Below are 15,167 nucleotides of genomic sequence, written 5' to 3'. Positions count from 1 at the left end.
TTTCTTCAAGGTACTACATTAGGATACAAGTATTTGAAAATAGATCTTAGAAACTATTAAATTTCTTGAATTTGAAAATCTCCTTTCATTTTTAACATATTTATTTATTTTTGAAGAAAATCGCACATTGGTCTTGTAAGCTGCCTACATTCGTCTTAGTGGAAGGACTACACCTCTTTTGCATTTCTATTTTTATTCTTGTCGTTGAATATTATTGACATATTCCACGAAAAAAAATATAGAGGCCAACGACTTTAAATTTCAATCCATTAAAGGAATAAGCTACAATATAACATATTTTATGAGACTAATTTTTTTTCTTTTCCTACGTGCATATATATATACCATCCTGTTAATTCATTCAAATACTCCTTTTGTCTCTAAATATATATACTGCATATTCTTATTCGGTTGTTCCAAATATGCAATTTAGTTTCTACATTTATTAACATTTTTTAGTAATATACTTATGTAATATACTTATGTTAACTAAGTTATGAAAAAATGTGCAACAATTTGTTTGTGAATTTTATTTCTTTAATAAATTTTTAATATTTTTTTTAATCTATATAAGCAAACAAATAAACTTATATATTCGGGACAATTGTTAATTCATATAAAGATAATATGGAAGCTTAATCATGAATCCACATATTTGGGCCTCCACAAAAGTAGGTAAATAAGGCCTGGACCGTGATAATTATTGGGCCATTGTTTGGCCCAAAAATTATACCTACCTTAGATAAATAAAGCTGAACACTAGCCGCTTTTCGTCGCTCCGGCCGAAATCTGTGTCTGTACTCCAATTTCACCCATTTATGGGTTTTTTTAGCAACTTTTTTTTTTTTAATCTTTCCTTTGTTTTTTTTTTTTTTTTTTTTTTGTGGTAAATTAGCCCAATGATGGAAAAACTTAACACCTTGAAGTGGTATGGTGTTTGATTCATCACTGGCCTTTGCGCATCGCCGGAGGAAGCAGCCGCAGTCACCTTCCCCTCCGTCGTGTAAAATGAACTTTTCCTACAGTTTTTGAAAAAATTTCACCCTTTTACAAGTAATGGTTGGCTGTTTGCTCGTGGAGGTGCGGGGAAGGCCTTTGATGATTCTCCGTCAGTATTTTTAGACGCTCGTGATTTTTCAAAAGCTATGAGATCTGAGGGCTTTACATTTTATTGTTCACGGGAAGCATTTAATTGTTGGATCTGGTTTTCTACACGCCCAAACGCAACGAAAATTTAAAAATTTTTATTTTATTTTGAAAAATAAAATAATATTGCTTTAGGCGCTCGTATGATTTAACAAAAACATTCATAGGATGTTTGAAATTTATACTTTTGGTGATTAAATCACGTGGCTCCAACTATTCCGGGGTTAGCGCAGGTAGCTCTTGATGAATCCCTACAAACTTTCTTCAAGAAATCCTCCTATCAAGTCCACGACTAGATAGTGTGTTCTTCTTCCAATTTGCACTAGAAAATATGGAAGATATTTTGCGTAGGAGAGAAAATAATTGAGAGACGGCACAATAATTTTTTTTCCTTAAAAGCAAGTGGCCGAATTTTTCTCTTATTGGAGGTGGGAGTCTCGAAGATTATATGGTGGTAGGTGTTGGTGTCTAGAGTTTGATTTTAATGTATTATTTATAATTAACTTAAACTTTAATTACATAATTAACATTAATAGGCTTGATTTAATTAATTAGGCTAGTCCAACTAGTTTAATTAATTTAATCAAAGTCCATTAAAATTTTAATTATTTAATATGTTGGACTTGTATCCCTACAAGCCCATTAAACATATTATCCACCATATTTAATTTATTAATTAATCAACTCAACTTTTGAGCTTAATAAATTAAATAAATTATAAATTCAACATTTGAATTTATTATTTAAATTATAAATTCAACTCCTTGAATTTTTATCACCTCCAAAATTTAATATTTAATAAACCCAACATTTGAGTTTAATAAATTAAATTCTCAAATTTTATAAATTCAACTACTTGAATTTATTCTCTCAAAATTTAATTATCATAAATTCAACTCTTTGAATTTACTATAGAATATAAATTCAACTTCTTGAATTTATTCTCTCAACGGGAACAAACGATCCAGTACTTGTGTGACCCTCAATAGTTCAGGGATACAGCTAGCCGTGGGTTCACAACTCTTTGTGATTCAGAATAACATTTATTCTTATTCGGGCTTACACTAGTTAGCCCCATTCTTTTCATCAACACATTGATCAAGAATGTCAGAATATATTTCTGATTGCACCCATCGGATCATGGTAAGAGCGTCTAGTAGCATCGCCCCATGATCCCCTAGGTATCACTGATAGTGCCTGCAAGAACCAGTCGATTATGATTAGCGTACAGTACGGTCCCTTTATCTCATATATCCCGATCGAATCTGCAATCATTGGTTCATCGAGGGTTGCATATTAATTCGATAACTATGTGATAACTATAATAGTGGCATCGCGTGTTCAATTTGGAGAACTCCTTCTCCAACGTACATCTCGTACTCTGGCCAGAGATTTCATGCACTATTATTTCATTATATCACATAGGATATCTACACCCGTAGGTGAGCGGTGAATCCCCGACTACAATGCACTGGCTCCTATATGTGTCGCAACTGTACCCAACCTCGCCACCTGATGACTCTCCTGGAGCCGGTAAACGAGTCAAAGCACAGCCCTAGCATATAGAGCCTCAGTGTTGTCCCGGGTCGTAAGAACTAATGGTGTACAATCATAACCACGGACTTATGCTCTCGATGAATGATAACCACTTGGAAAGTCCGAGGGAGGGTTGTTCGGTATAATCATCATATGACTACCCATCTGCATGTTTGGACATCTCTATGCCCTTACTAAGAAACGCAGTACACAACATCACATATGCTAGTCTCGAGCTCAAGCGACCTTTATCCATGTTTTAGGCGGCTGAATCGACTAGGAACGAATTTAGATCATACAGTATTTATAAACTAGTTTCAACATCGAATTAGGATTCATTTGTATTAAAGTATAATCAAGGTCTTTATCTATATTTGATAACATGGGTATACAGATAAAGAAATAACAAACCATGAAATAGTGAATTATATTAAAATAAAGATTGTTTATTACACTTGAGTCAATAAAATCCCTAACCAACAGTTGGCTTGCAGGGCATCTATTCTAACAATCTCTCACTTGCCCTAGAACCAACTACCCATAAACATTAATCCCATTGCTTCGCGATGCTTCTCAAACAATAGTCCTGGCAAGGACTTCGTAAGTGGATCGACAACGTTATCTGCAGAGGGGACTCTTTCGACTGATATGTCTCCCCTTCCCACAATCTCCCGGATGATGTGGAATTTCCTCAGTACATGTTTGGATCGCTGATGAGACCTTGGTTCCTATGCTTGCGCAACGGCACCAGTGTTGTCCAGTACACCGGGACTGGATCAACTCCATTAGGAATAACGCCCAACTCTTGGACAAAATTCCTCATCCAAACTGCCTCTTTCGCTGCAGCAGATGCAGCAATGTATTCAACTTCAGTAGTGGAATCTGCAACGGTGTCTTGCTTGGAACTTTTCCAAGAGACAACCGCACCATTAAGCATGAATACAAAACCAGAGGTCGATTTCGAATCATCTACATCACATTGGAAGCTAGAATCAGTGTAGCCTTCCAATTTTAATTCTCCACCCCCATAGACCATGAACAAGTTCTTAGTCCTTCTCAAGTACTTAATAATGTATTTCACGGCCTTCCAATGCATTGGACTAGGGTTCACCTGATATCTGCTTGTAACACTCAAAGCATAAGCAATGTCAGGACGTGTCGATATCATACCATACATGATACTACCAATGGCTGACACTTATGAAATTCGTGTCATCATCTCTATCTCTTCATCAGTTTTGGGACACATAGCTTTAGATCGAGTAATACCATGACACATTGGTAAGTATCCTCCTCTCTTGGACTCTTCCATAGAGAATCGTTTTATCATGGTATCGATATAGGTGGCTTGGGTGAGTCCGAGCATCCTCTTTGATCTATCTCTATAGATTTGTATTCCAAATACATATGATGCTTCACCCATGTCTTTCATGGAGAATTTACTGGCTAACCATACTTTAGTTGATTGCAGTAATCCTACATCATTCCCAATGAGCAGAATATCATCAACATAAAGTACTAGGAATGTCACTGCACTCCCACTAACTTTCTTGTATACGCATGGTTCCTCAGGATTCTTAGCAAAACCAAACTCTTTGATAGTGCTATCAAATCTGAGGTTCCAACTCCTTGATGCCTGCTTGAGACCATATAATGATTTCTGAAGTTTGCATACCTTATGCTCACTTCCTACTGATGTGTATCCACGGGTTGAGACATATAAATTTCTTCTTTGATGTCTCCATTGAGGAATACAGACTTTACATCCATTTGCCATATCTCATAGTCATACCATGATGCTATGGGTAGTAGTATTCTAATGGACTTAAACATAGCAATTGGTGAAAAAGTTTCCTCATAGTCAACTCCTTGCTTTTGAGTATATCCTTTTGCAACCAGTCTTGCTTTGAAGGTCACTACCTTCCCATCCGCCCCAAGCTTTCTTTTGTAGATCCATTTGCATCCTATGAGAACGATTCCCTCAGGTCGATCCACTAAGGCCAGACTTGGTTTGAATACATAGATTCCATTTCTGACTGCATGGCTTCAAGCCATGAAAATCAATCAGAACCCTATTCTTTGTCAGCCAATCCATTCCCAAAATAATTTCGAACTCTGGCATCGGCAGTAGAATCAAATCTGCATGTACCAGATGTCCCTGCAATTCCAGATCAATGTCTCTGATCACGCTAGTCGCTAACAGTTCTTCCCCGGATGGGACTGTCACCGAAAAATTTATATCTAGGCTAATGGACTTGATGTCCAGATGATCAGCGAAAGTCTCTGAGATAAAAGAGTGATGGGCTCCTGAATCTATCAGTGCCGTTGTGGCTAATCTCTTAGTGAAAATATTCCCTGAGAGACGTTAGCACAACACAAAACTTACATCCCAAATTACTAACATTAACCTCAAGCATAGAAGGGGTCAATACTCCAAGTGACCCAAAAGTATTACTAGCACGCTAATAACTCCAAACAAAATTCCACATGCAAGGAAAAATTAATACTGAGATTAGGTAGAAAAATTTATCTGTCAGTAAAATCGTGTCTGGGTTCGCCTCTTGTGCATGCATGGAGAATACTCTGCCCTGAGTAGGCTGCTTCCACTGTGGGTACTCCTTCAGCATGTGGTCGGTAGCTCCACATTTAAAACACTTGTCGGATCCCCATAAGCACTATCTGGGATGTTGGCAATTGCACTTCTAACACACTGGGAAATTATCGGGCTTCTGAGGCGCCCTTTGCTGCTGAATTGGACCCTTGCCCTTTGGCGGTCCTTGATAAGGTTTCTTTCCTGGTGGCCCCTGGTAAGGCCTCTTGTGCGGGGGTCGCTGATGCTGATGCTGTGGCTATTGGTGTGGTGGGGCCTGGTAGGGCCTCTTGCCCAATCTGTCAGCCTCAATATCCCACTGGTCTTGTTCTGCCGCCAAAGCCCTAGATACGGCAACCGCATATGAAGTGAGTCCAGCTACCCTCACATCACGGCGCAAGATTGGTCGCAATCCATCCTTGAAATGTCTCAGCTTTGCTTGGACATCATTCGCAATGAGGGGTACGAAGTAACACCCCCTCTCAAACTTCCGGACGAAGTCTGCCACGCTGCTGTCCCCCTGCCTCAGTGTCATAAACTCCCTGGTCAGGCGGGAGCGTATTTCCTCAGTGAAGTACTTGGCGAAGAACACTTCCTTGAATCCAGTCCAAGAAAAAGTCGGCAAATTAATTGCCACCGACGCACTGTCCCACCAACGTCTGGCATCCCTGTCAGAAGGAACGTGGCACATCTGACCCTGTCTGCATCAGCCAGTTCCATGAAGTCGAAGATTACCTCGATGAACTTAATCCATCCCTCTGCCACCATCGGGTCAGTAGATCCCGAAAACTCCTTAGGACTCATCCTCTGAAACCTCTCATATACCGCCTCTAGTCTAGGCCTTGCCCCTGCATTCGCTGCAGCCTGGCTCCCCCGCAAACTGCACGAAGAACTGCGTCATACCAGCAAGCATCTGAGCCTGCATGTCTGGAGGTGGAGGTGGAGGATTGGCCCTCTCCTCATTACGGGCCTCTCTGTCATCTTCCCTTGTTTCACGGTCAACCACACGTCTAGGAGGCATTCTTTTCCAACAATTTACCCAACATGTTAACCCAATATGCATGAACATGATATCAATGACATAAGATGCACGTACTACAACTTTAAAATATGCACATACTGAAATCAGAACTTAATGCTTACTACATAACATAAATTTGAAACTTTAAAACTTACAGACTTCAGTTGTGACTTCGTGAGCTTCTTGCGACTGGAAGTTGGCATAACCCTTTACAAGAACACGGCTCTGATACCAACTATAACGTACCGTACTTTTTGCTACTTAAAATTTTCGGAAAAATTAAAAATTTTCTTAAATATAAATATCCAAACGGTCGTCAACTCATCGTTCATAAAAAAAATATCTTTGAAATCATCCATCACCCATAAAAAAATTTTTGCTAAAAGAAAAGCTTGCTCAAAACATCTCGCATCAAAACATAAAATCAGAGTATTTTAAACTTGCATAAAAATATTAAAATAACGTGGGCGGTCCTCGGATCTAGCCTCCCGCTCAGTCCAAGCCTGCTCCTTGGTCCCCACCTCCTGTCTACTCATAGACATCCTCACCTGCATCGATCAAGTCTAGTGAGTCTAAAGACTCAACACGTATAAACTGGAAGTAACAAGTACTACATAATAAGATCACATGCAACTTTAAAATAGGACATACATACTTGAAACTTGAACTTGCGTATCAAAATCTGAACATACGTACATACTTACTTAGACGTGCCATAAACTTTTCTTAAATATGCTTGTATACTTGAACATAGTTGAACATACATAACTTCATCATTTTGTGTAGAGAATCTTTCAAAGCAAGTGACCCATAACATTATCGCCTGATCAGACTAAACCACAGTACTGGGATGACAGGGGCGAACCCACTGCCACATACATGATATCCCCGTTCATGCTTTAGCGGGTGGATTGGTCTCCGTTCATGCTTTAACGCTTTCCAATCCTGATCTAAACACGTTCATGCTTTAACGGGGTCGAGAGGTCTTCGGCCACATTCACCGACTTCCAAACTCATTCATAAATTGGTCACAAGACATTTAGTATATTTAAAAAATTTAAAATATTTTCTTGCACGTCGAAAATACTTACTTGGCGTTGAGGGATTCGTTGGACGTCGATCGGGGCCGCTGCTGCACATGCTAACATGAATTCAAAAGCTTAATTTGCATACTTACGAGCTCATTCAATTCCTTAGGACGTTCTAAAATTCCCATAACTCGACCATGTAAATCATTGTACTAAACCATGACGTCAAAACTCAAAGCGTACTATAAATTTTCCCAAAACAAGAGGTACACGGACCCTGTGCCCAGGTCCGGCTACGGGTCCGTGTGAGTTCGCTAAAAGACCTACCAAAAAAAAGGAAGGACACGGACCCCGTGCAAGGGTCCGTGTAGGGGTGGGTCCGTGTAGGGGTCCGGGTAGCTTCGCAAATTTTGACACCGAGAAGAAACAAAGGCACGGACCCCGTGCCCTGGTCCGTGTGGGGGTCCGTGTCGGCACGCAAAAATGGCACAAAGAATAAATCAAAGGCACGGACCCCGTGCCTGGGTCCGTGTCTGGGTCCGTGTACCTGCGCAACTCTGAAACTCACGAAAATTCTGAACACGAAATGTTTATCATTCTAGACTCGATTATACGGACCGTGAACCGACACCCCAAGACCCATCCTAGCATGCCATAAAATTGACCCAACTCGTACAAACGCCCCAAAGCAACGACGTTCATCCTACGACACATACGACACCAAAAATACGGCAATTGACATCAAATCGTTTCCTACGACTTCTAATTAATTCAAGTGTATATCGACATGGAACAAAGCCTCAAAAATACTCCCAACATCAATACCAATGTACCTATATGCAGCAACGATCGCCGTCGATCCCCAACGAAGCCTGCAACAATAAAACTTCAAGAACGCATCAACATCAATATTTTCTGAAAACTCAGTTTGAGCAGTCCCAAAAAAACACCATAACTCACTCAATTTTTTATCCAAATAACTTGAATTTTATATCAAATCGAAGGTATCGAAAATTTCTACATTTTTCGTATTGAAAGTTTTCTCAAAAACTCGACTGAAAAATCGCAGTATTCAACAGAACAGAAAATTACGAAAATTTCAGATCCAAAAATCTTTCAAAACGCATTCGATGAATTTTCTGCTTAAACTTCTACGTCACACATATATTTTTACACATAATAATCAACACGATGCATAATGCGACAAGATCGATTCAGAAATAACAAAATAACGTGCCTTTGATATTTAAAAATACCGATACGACGATACCGACGCGGGAACGGAGCGAGGCTTGATCCGAGACGATTGTGGCTCGATTTCCTTGTAATAAAAATCACCGAGACCTTGCTGGAATATCAAAGGAAAGGGCGGTTGCTTTTCTCTCAAGAACCCTAATATCTTTTGCTCTCAAAAATAAAAACTGAAAATGAAAGTGAATGTGTGTGTTATCGTGAATGTGTGCATGTGTTAGTGGGTGTGTGCGTATGTTTAGGTGATTAATTAGGAGAATAGTTTGTTTAATTAAAAATTAGTCACCAATTAAAACACTAACTAAACAAGTTAATCTAAAAATACTAACTCTCCCCTAATTAAAGTAAGATACACAATAATTTAATAACATTCTCCTTTAATTAAAATAAGACACCCAAAATACTAATTTTAAAAGTTTTAAACTCTCAAATCCCTAACTATATAAATTAGGCTTTAAAATGCTAAACTAAATAAATTATTTAAAATGCCCCAACCTCAACTTAAAATCAAATACCATCTTTTGAAATTGCCAAAAATCATCACCGGGTCTCTCCCTCAATCCCGCCTCGAATAATCGCCTGAAACATGAAACTTGAAAAAACATTTTAACATGCATCATATAAACATGAATAATTTAAAATAATGTATTTAAATAAATCATGCACTACTAGGACTCGCTTTAAAATTAAACAGATGATGTAATAATTAAATAAATGCATGAGTTATACGTGTATTGAATTTGGACACTACAGTGTTGGTGTTATACCTATGTGATACTCACGGAAAATTTAAGGTCCGCTTCCAGCAAGTGTCAATAGTCCAGACGCAGGTTTTGAAATCACCCTGAGTCTGAAATCACAAATAAGATTATTAGAAGGGGGCCAAGAGGGTGTCCTGGCGTAGCCCCTCCGACGCTCAAGTCAATGACTGAGGATATATGGGGGGAGTAGCTAAGATGCTGCTGACAACAATATAATGAATCCCTTATCATACGCTCAAACCTGGTATTTATAGGAGAATACCTGGGCCCTTAATGGGTATGTCTTCCACTTGGGCTTGGGATGGGCTATGGGTAATGGGCCCATTCCGCCCATCCTGGGGTATCACTATGTATGCTCGCATGTTAAACGTTTAATTTTACCATTTTTAGGTATATATAATTCAGAATTGGAGAACCAAAGTCTTACCAATTACCATTTATGTTTTATCTGTTGGTTATTCCTCCTAGTGTCCCTTAGAATGTCTTGGAATTTTTTTAGTTGAGTCACACAGAATTTATTACTTTTAGCTGATTGAGGTTATACTCCTTCCTAGTCTTAACTGTATAGGGTGTGAGTCGTACTTTGTTTTTATGTTTTATCATTGTAAATTTCACTAAGTTTGTATGCAATACATGGAGTTGTTCATAGTGCATCAAATCTTGTACTACATTTAACTCCACATCTTGTTACATTGGTCTATGGTTGTCAAGTGTCCCCATCCCCACTATTCAAAACCCACTATGATTGGGCGGAACGGATGAGCGGTGTGTGAGTTAATAAATTTATATACACGTGTGCTAATGTAGCGGGGTGTAGAGTACAAAATGTAACGGAAGATTATTTTGGTGTTCATAGGCGTTTTTTTTAAACAAAACAACTCGTAAACAGAACTTGATTGTTGTATCATGGCCTACGGGCATGTTTGGATGTTATCTTTTTGGATAGATAATAGGCAAGCATCATGATGTAGTTGATGAAGTGAAGATACTATTTAGGTTACTGGATTAATTGTTGGTGTGGATCAAATGGCAGACTGATAACTATTAACAATTTTTCCAAAATCTAAAGTGTGTTTTCTATCTTCTCATATGTGATATCTCGCTGCAATACGATGGGATAATAGGTAGCATCATACTGTGTTATAGTGGTCATGTTTTGTTTGCAAGTAAAAACAAGTACATGAATTATGCTACAACTTCCCTGTCGTAGTTAGTAGAAGGTCAAAACCAAGTTTAGTTCCAATTCATTGTAACATGATTGTTCGATGTTGGCAGAAAGGTAAAATTTTTGACCTGGACAAGTGCAAGTGTTTAAATTGGAGTGGATAAATGATTTTACCCTTCTATTAGCATCGAATTAACATATTATAATGGATGAAAACTAGGCTCACAGAAGGTGGAAAACGAAGTGAAAGCTTCGTCAAAGTGTTGGAAGAAATCGAAGTGGACTCCATTTGTGGTCACAAAGTGAAGGTGTTTGAACTAGGTACAACACAATCTATATACAATTTTTAAGTTGTTTAGTTACATTAAGATTCTTGGTATTTTATGAACTAGGTACCACACAATCTTAGTTTATATGATTAAGTTGTTTAGTTACACATTAAGATTCTTGGTATTTTGATTGCATGAGCAATAGTATTTTAGTTTTGATTAATTGGGGATAAATCACTCTACCCATAGTTTCATTAGGAATCAGTCCTTACAAGTTTATTTTAAGTTTGCACTCCTTGGCCATAAATTTTTGTTTTTTTAATTTCACCACCCTACAACTGATCATTTTACAATATTAGCTTTAGATACATAATTATTTACGTTTTACCCATCCCTGAACCCATCTCTTCACTATCGTAAACAACATTTCTCTCCAACTCCAGCAACAACGGCCTTCGGTTTTTGAAAACCATCGTAGCAACGACGACGACAAGGAGCGAGGACACCATTGGAAAAAAATGAATTACTCATTCACACCAACGATGACAATAACCGAAATCTCTATTTTTTTTATTTTGCACTTAATTTGTTCAAATTCTAGTTTTTTGTTGTGTGTTGTATAATGTTATGTTTTATTGTAAATATTTTCTTACATTTCTCCAACTATGAGGTTGTCTGCAATGTAGCCCCAAATTTTGGTATATCGTGTGTGTAGCGCCATTATCCGAGCCACTATTAAACAGACTAATACGCATGCAAAATTAAAACTTCATAACAACAATTAAACAGCAGAAGCCAAATAAATTTATCATCTTACAATCCAAACGAAAACAGAACAACAACAGCAGTCTTAAACGTTAATATAACCAAATTGAAAACATATTGCTGCACGAGAATACAATAAACCAATCAAAACCTCCACTGGATCACCACAGAAAACCCAACTGTTCTAGCCACTGTCTTGGCCGTCCGAACAGTCCAACCTAAGACCTGTCCCGTGGATGGAGTGTCCAAGATGAAAACAAGGACGTAAACGACAATCGCCCAATATGAGAATGTACGAGTATACCAATTGATATGATGCATACGAAATGCCATATGCTCGGATATCAAGGATCAGATTAGAGGTGCCTGAGTGTGTAGTCTCTGCCCTAGGCATGTTTTGGCTCCCACACTCATCATCTAGACGTGAACCTATAATGTCCAGGACATCAGAGCCCGCGGGTCCCGTCAAACACAATAGCTCTCGATGCCCCATCGTCAACAATACAGGATAGGGCTGAGCGGCCTCAACAAACGATGTATACTCAAAAGATATCAGGCTCTACATGATATGTCATACATAATATGCCAAAGCAGTAAAACATGTATCATGCAACAGATAAATATGCAGCATATAAGTGTTTATACCATGCTTAGATATCTCAGTCAGTACATTACGTACCTCATTAAAACAATCTGGCAGAAAACTTACTCGTCGGAATCTAAACAATATCAGCATAATGAAATCACTATCTAACCAGATCTTGAATTATCAAATATGCTATAAAGTTCTCCATAATGATCTTTAAATCACAATTTAAGGCTTTGGGATTATACATTCGTCTCTCTTCAGCCCGCTGATGATGTCTCGGTCTCAGTTCACTGTCCCCTCCTCGAGTCGACACTAGCTCCGAAATTTCCCAACACCAAAGTGCACTATAAACTGGCTAGAAAACATAATGTATATGGCTAGAACTCTCTCTGAAAAATGCCGTGTAGGAAAAAAAAAGAAATCCGCTTTCATTTATAGGCTGCATCCTGACTAGTTTAAAAAATCCGAATAAATCATATCTACCACGTGTTAGAATCTCATTTGTCTAGTTGGATTTCTCAGGATAATGTTAATTTGAAGTAGATCGGGTTGTCTATTTTAAATTCGGTAGATCCTAACTATTGATCTCGAATTATCAATTCTTTGATAATGCTTAATTAACAACTCTTTTGAAACGACCTCGATTTTTTTAATCATAAACCATAAATTCTAAATACTACACTAAATAAAATAATTTAACAATTTAAATCTCAAGTGCTTGAAATAAAATCCTAAATCATCGGCTAACCAAAAATTCCTAAATCGACCTTTGAAAAGATCGGATAACAATAAAAATATCTCTAATAAAAATCATTAGCAAAATCTTTAAATCACAAATCCATATAGCCAGTGCGGAAACATAAAGGCCTTCGGGTGTGTACTGCTGCACTCGATCGACTCAATCGTCACCACCTCCAAAAATCATCAAATCTTGCATCATACAAACCTAGTGAGTCTAAAGACTCAACACGTTCTAAACATAGATAATAAATAATACATATATATCCACATACATTTAAAAATCATATTTTTATTTAAAATAATATTTTGAACATAAATAAACCATTAAAAATTATTTGAGCATAAATAAATCATAAATAGTGAAATCATTTTAAAATAACTTTAAGCAAAATAAATCTTTTAAAAAATCATTTAAAAATAGCTTAATCATTATCATAAATCATATATCATAAAATCATTAAAATCGTAAAGCTTTCAATCATATATCATTTTGGGTGAAGTTTGATCTTTGAAAGTGACTAGCTTTTATCCTTTGGTCGACTGCAGTCTTAGCTCCCTCCACATGGCCCATGGGGGTGTGCACTAGGTTCCACAATGGAAATACGATCGTCGGGGCTCCCTCGGGAGCCTTCCCCCATTGACGGGCTCCTTCTGGGGCCTTCTCCCATAACTGGGCTCCTCCCTCTAGGGTTTTTTCCCCTCACGACATCCTCACAAAATTGTAAGTTCACCGTACTTAACATAAACGGATCCCCCACAAGTCATATATCATTTATCATATCTTTTGTCACAGTCAATTCACATTCCTAAATATATTTTTCATTTTCTTTAAAAATTATAAAATACGACAGCTTTCCAAAAATAACATTTTAGACATTATAAATTGCACAGCTTTACCATAAATCGTAAAATACATATTACCATCAAAAGCATCATATTAAATCATAATATATCATTTTACAAGCATCATGATCCTTCGTGATGCTGTCAAGCGCTTTTCATATTTTCCTAAGTGTAAAAAGACCGTTTTGCCCTTAGACGTAAAAATTCTCGATTTTATTTTTTTCTCACTTTTAATGACATGAGAATATTCTAAATAATTATTAAAACTTACATGAATTTTTTCATATTTTTATTTGGCATAAATCGATGACTTTTAAATTAATCCTTAAATACGATATATTAACGCGTTTTAATCCCGAATTAACCCAAACCTTAATATAAAATTCCCAAGTTAAAGAATTAGACTTCTAATAATTATTTAAACTTAAACCTAATTTTTCATGATTTTATAAATCTTAAAACTAGGCGCTTCAATTAATTCATTAATTAACGTTTCGTGCGGCGATTAAATCCCGAAAAATTACTAAACTCGTTATTTTGATCCCAAATTTTAAAATTAATATTTTACTATTTATTCTACCCTTAGGAGTCATGAAACGCACCCGTGGACCCATGGTTCTATTTTTCTTTATTAAATTCGAAATATGACACCTAATCGAAACCACTGAGCCATCTCCCAATTTACTCGAGCCACGCTCGAGCCACCTCGTGCCAAACCCTAGCCAACCCACCTAGACACCCTCCTGACAAAGCCCAGCCCATAGAACCAAGCCCTGGCCCACTCAAAAACCTACTGAAACTGAACCCCATAATCTGCATGTTTCGTATGTGTCTCATACCACCTCACCAAATCTCCTAGCCAAATAGGACTCCTCTAGCCACCTAACCAACGATCACCTAGGACCCTCACCGACCCTGGACCACGCCTAGCCCAAGCCCTGAAACCCAAGCTTCGAACCTTCTGAAGCAGGAAAACAACCTGCGCGTTTCACCCTTCCCACGCTTCTGAAGTTGTAGCCTAACTAGGACTCTACCCCAACAGCAGCCGCCGAGCCCAGCACACCCCAGCCATCCCTAGATCACGCCCAGCCCCTGCCCAGACCAGCCCAACCCAAAGAACCCACGCACGAAGCTCTGATCCAGAACAAGCCCCGCATAACTCCCTTGCTGCCACACAGTTCCATCGTTTTGTTGGATCCAGCAGCGAGCCCACCACTCCAGCACCTAGCCCGACCCCTGCCCATCATCCTAAGACCCTGATGAACCACCTAGCCCAGCCCCAACCGAGCCACAGCCCCTGGAATCTCTCGGCCATCAGAAAACTACTCGAGAAGAGCCCCACCCTGCGTGAACTCCTTCCCCAGCCACAAGCTCGAACCCTAGCCACTAGGACCCAAACCAGCCCTAGACCGAGACCACCACCAGCCCTGGACGAGCCCTTGATGAGCCCACGACCCCATGC

Source organism: Primulina eburnea, chromosome 7 (assembly GCF_022965805.1).
Source record: "Primulina eburnea isolate SZY01 chromosome 7, ASM2296580v1, whole genome shotgun sequence".
Classification (NCBI taxonomy): Eukaryota; Viridiplantae; Streptophyta; class Magnoliopsida; order Lamiales; family Gesneriaceae; genus Primulina; species Primulina eburnea.
Note: the sequence above shows the minus strand (reverse complement) of the source record.